The sequence below is a fragment of the Mauremys mutica genome, unplaced genomic scaffold, assembly GCF_020497125.1.
Source record: "Mauremys mutica isolate MM-2020 ecotype Southern unplaced genomic scaffold, ASM2049712v1 Super-Scaffold_100036, whole genome shotgun sequence".
Taxonomy (NCBI): Eukaryota; Metazoa; Chordata; order Testudines; family Geoemydidae; genus Mauremys; species Mauremys mutica.
In genome coordinates, this window is record NW_025423256.1 from 994916 (window position 1) to 999564 (window position 4649).

The window sequence follows — 4649 nt, forward strand, 5'->3', positions numbered from 1 at the left end:
TCAATAATTTTAGGGAAAATGAGGGAATCTCCTTGGATTTTCTAGCCACATGTGGGGAGGGCAGAGAGAAGGGGAAGAACCAGAGAGAATTGTTCTCAGGTTTTGAGACGGAAAGAAATGGCACAAACAGGAAAAGGATGCGAGTAGCTCACCCCCGTGACCATAGGCGTGTGCAGCACATTTCATTAGGGTGCGCACCCAGGGAGCCCCGCCCTAGCCCCACCCCATCCACTGTCTCCCACTTCCTGCCCCCTGGCTGCCCCCCTCAGAACACCCAACCCCCCCTGCTCCTTGTCCCCTGACTGCCCCCTCCTGAGACCCCCCCCACTGTAACTGCCTCCCTAGGACCCTACCCCCTACCTGTCCCCTGACCCTTATCCACACCCCCACCCCCAGACAGACCCCGGGGACTCCCACGCCCCATCCAACCGCTCCCCGCCCCCTGACAGGACCCCCAGATCTCCTGACCCATCCAACTCCCTCTGCTCCCTGCCTGCCCCGACCCCACTCCACCCCCCGAACCCACTCCACCCCCCGAACCCTCAACCCATCCAACCCCCCGGCTCCTTGTCCCCTGACCGCCCCCTCCAGAGACCCCCCCACCCACTAATCACCCCCCCAACTATCCACCCCCCTCCCCACCTCCTGGCAGCTCTGTCTAGTGGCTGCTCCCACCCACACACACAAAGTGGCAGAGGAGGTTCCCTCTCCTTCGGGGGGAAGGTTGCCTAGTGGTTAAGGCACAGGACTCAGGCTCAGGCGTTCTGGGTTTGAGTCTCTGCTCTGCCACAGACTCCCTGCTTAGCCTTGGGAAACTCACTTCACCTCGTTGTGCCCTAGATCCCACCTGCCCAATGGGGCCAACACTGACCCTGTCTCCTGGGCTAAATCCATCCATGGCTGGGTGATGGGGGGGGGGAAGATGGAGATACCAACATGGGGAGATTGGGGCTGAATTTCTCCACAGCCAGAGAGTGGGAGCCAGCTCCACAGGGGGGATGGGAGCGAGAGGGGCTCAGGCCAGCTCCACACAGAGGGGGGGTCAGGGCTTCAGCCCTGCAACTTCTGCCACTAAGGTGGCTAGGGCTCCCGAGCCGGGGACTTCAGCCCCACATCTTCTGCCAGGGTCCTCCTCCCAGCCCCAGGGTGGCTCCTCGCCCCCTCCATCCCCCCAGCTCAGCTCCTGCAGGGGCCCGGGGCTTCTCCTCCCCCCCCAGCTCAGCTCCTCTCCCCCCCCCACCGGTATCTGGAGCTTCTCCTCCTCCCAACCTCCCCCAGCCCAGCCGGGCTCCCCGGGGCTCCCGCCGCTGCTGTGGCCGGAGCCGAGCCTGGCGGGCAGGGAGCAGCGATTCACGCGGGGGCCCTGGCAGAGCCCCCAGCCCGAGCGGGGCGGGGCAGCCCCAGGGGAGCGGGGGGGGGGCTCTGCTGCTGCTGGCCCCGCCCCCCACCGACCCCTGGGGCTGTTTGGGGGGGGCTCACTCAGCCCCCCAGGAGCGGGGGTGGGGAGCAGCGGAGCGGAGCCTGCCCAGCAAACAGCTGATTGCAGCTGCACCCAGGCCGCCCCGGGGAAAAGCTCCGCAGAGGAGGCACCACAAGCTGCCGGCAGCGGGTCAGTCCCGGGGGGGCCGAGCACCCACCTGCAGCCGCCGCAGCCTCCTCCTGCCCCCCCGGAGCCCCCACGGGAGGGGGGGAGCAGCCTCCCCAGCCGGGGCTCAGGGCATTGGGGTGCCGGGGCTCCCCCCCTGCGCACGCCTGGGCCCGGGACACTCACACACACACTCTGCCCCGGGGCTCCCCTGGTGCCCAGAGACCGATCAACCCCCCGCCTGCCCCCCCACCCTTCCCCGCCTGCAGCTCTGGCCTCTCCCCTCCCGCCCCGCCAGCTGCACCCAGGGGAGCCCCGGGCCCCAGGCTCTGTCCCCACCTGGAGCCCAGCGGGGCAGGGGGCAGCTCCTGCTGCAGCTGAGAACAGCGGCTCCGCTCCGGCCCGGGCGGCTCCAGCGCTGCTGGCAGCACGTGGCCACCAGGGAGCAGCTGCTGAGCCCGGGCTCCTGCATCACAATGTGCCAGAGCCCCGCCCCCAGGAGCTGCCCTGCCCCCGGGCTGTGCCAGAGCCCCGCCCCCAGGAGCAGCCCCGCCCCCGGGCTGTGCCAGAGCCCCGCCCCCAGGAGCTGCCCCGCCCCCAGGCTGTGCCAGAGTCCCGCCCCCAGGAGCTGCCCCGCCCCCGGGCTGTGCCAGAGCCCCGCCCCCAGGAGCTGCCCCACCCCCGGGCTGTGCCAGAGCCCCGCCCCCCGGAGCTCCCCCGCCCCCGGGTTGTGCCAGAGCCCCGCCCCCAGGAGCTGCCCCCCCCCCGGGCTGTGCCAGAGCCCCGCCCCCAGGATCTGCCCCGCCCCCGGGCTGTGCCAGAGCCCCGCCCCCAGGAGCTGCCCCGCCTCCGGGCTGTGCCAGAGCCCCACCCCCAGGAGCTGCCCCGCCCCCGGGCTGTGCCAGAGCCCTGCCCCCAGGAGCTGCCCCGCCCCCGGGCTGTGCCAGAGCCCCGCCCCCAGGAGCTGCCCCGCCCCCGGGCTGTGCCAGAGCCCCGCCCCCAGGAGCTGCCCCGCCTCCGGGCTGTGCCAGAGCCCCACCCCCAGGAGCTGCCCCGCCCCTGATCTCTGGGTTTTCTTCTTCCAGCTCCTGCCTCCTACTTCCCAGCACCCCCCGCTCCCAGCTGCTCCCTTCCTGTGTCTGCAAACACCCCCCGGACGGGCTGCAGCGCTCGCTGGGGCTGGCTCCAGTGGCTGAAGTTGCCTCCATCTTTGCTCACCTGGGGGTTGGGGAGGGACGAAGAGAGGAGATGGGCCCAGGGTGTGAAAGCAGAACCAGGGGGCAGGGAAAGAAGGACTGTTTGGAAAGGTGGTTTTTTTGCGGGGAGGGAGGGGTGATCCAGATGGAGTCAGAAGCAGTTGGGCAGCAGAGACTCAGGGAAATTGAGGGGAACCCCCTGGGTGTCCCAGTGTTAGCCAGGGATCGTACAGCACCTAGCGCAATATGGGGTCCCAGAGCCGTAACTAGCTATTTTTACACCCAAGCCAAGAATACAAAATTGCGCCCCCCCCGCTGTGCCATCCAGCCCCCTTGAAACACCCCCCCAGTGCCACCCATCCCTGTGGAAACAACCCCCCCCCCAGCGCCGCCCGCCCCACAGAAACAAACCCTCCTTCCCCAGCGCCGCCCCCCCCCCCGAAACAGCTGTGGGCCGAAAAGGAAGGTTTGGGGGAGGGAGAAGAAACGGCCCCCGTAGGGTGACCAGATCTCACCGTCACACCTCTCTTCACCCCCTAGCCCCCCACTGGCCTGCTGCATCTCCTGCTAGTCAGTCCCCCACCCACCACTCGCCTCCTTTCATCTCCTCCCTCCCCTGCCAGAAACCCCCGTGCCCGCCCCTAGAGCCCCTGCTGGCTCACTGCTCACCTCTGTGCCCACCCGCCACTTGTCCACCCGCTCGCCCACCTGCTCCCCACTTGCCCTCTCAACCCCCCCAAGTATAAAGCCTCATTCAAAGCCCCAGGGGTAACTATATCACTGCACCCAGCAGTCACTCAGTGCGGTTGTAGATAAATCTCTGCATTATGCATTTTTGTATAACTTGTCTATGACTTTGTATTGAACCTTGGTAATATGTTATAGGGGGCCCCTAAGGTAGTGTAATTAAGGTAACAGAAAAATGTCTTTTTGCTAGAAGTAGAATAAGATCTTCCCCCCCCCCCCACTTGGTAACCCGTCGCCCTGTGGAGTGAATGAGGTGGGACTGAGGAAGGCAGCACCTCCAGACAGCTGCACCCCTTGGAGAGGGGCTGGGAGCCTGACCAAGGCCAATCAGACTTGTCAAGTGGGCTGGCTAGAGAAGAGCCGACACGCTGACGGCCTCGGGGGTTAGGAGCAAGCACCTTCCTGTGGGAACCCCCTCTGTGCCGCACTGGGACAACCCCCAGCCCAGAGAAACGCAGCAAAAAGGACCAACAGACACTGTCCCAGATTTTTAATCTGGGAGATTTGCTCCTCTCCACCCACCGACTCGCCGCTTGCCTCCTCACCCCCCCCCCAAGTATAAAGCCTCATTCAGAGACCCAGGGGTCACTATATCACTGCACCCAGCAGTCACTCACTGCAGCACCAGACATTAAACTACTGAAAATGATGCCTCCCTCCAGCCACCGATGTTTTGGACTAGAAAGCTTTGGCCCAGATCTCCCCTTCAGAAGACACCCCCAGACGGGCTGAGGGATACTGGTGTGACCCCACCTGGCAGCCCCCAAAGAAGGAATTGGGGGGACTAAATGGCCAGGGCCCCTCTCTAGCTGAAGCCTGGCAAGGGAGGTACGTGGATCCCACCAGAATTTAAAATGAAAAGTGAGGGAGGGGAGGCTCTGCTGGACCTGGGCAGCTCTAGATACAGCACCAGGCACGTAGGAGGATTTCCACTCCTGAGCCGTGGAAGCAGAAATTGACTTTTCCTTTCCAGATTTAGTTAATGTTCAGAAAGGGAATCTAGCGCCTGCCTTCCAGATTTGAACACCTCAACATTCAGGAGTGCTCCAGCTCAGTTTGGGCAGCTGTTACTTCATTTCTCCCAAATCAAATATACTGATCCACTGTCATTTGCTATAGAA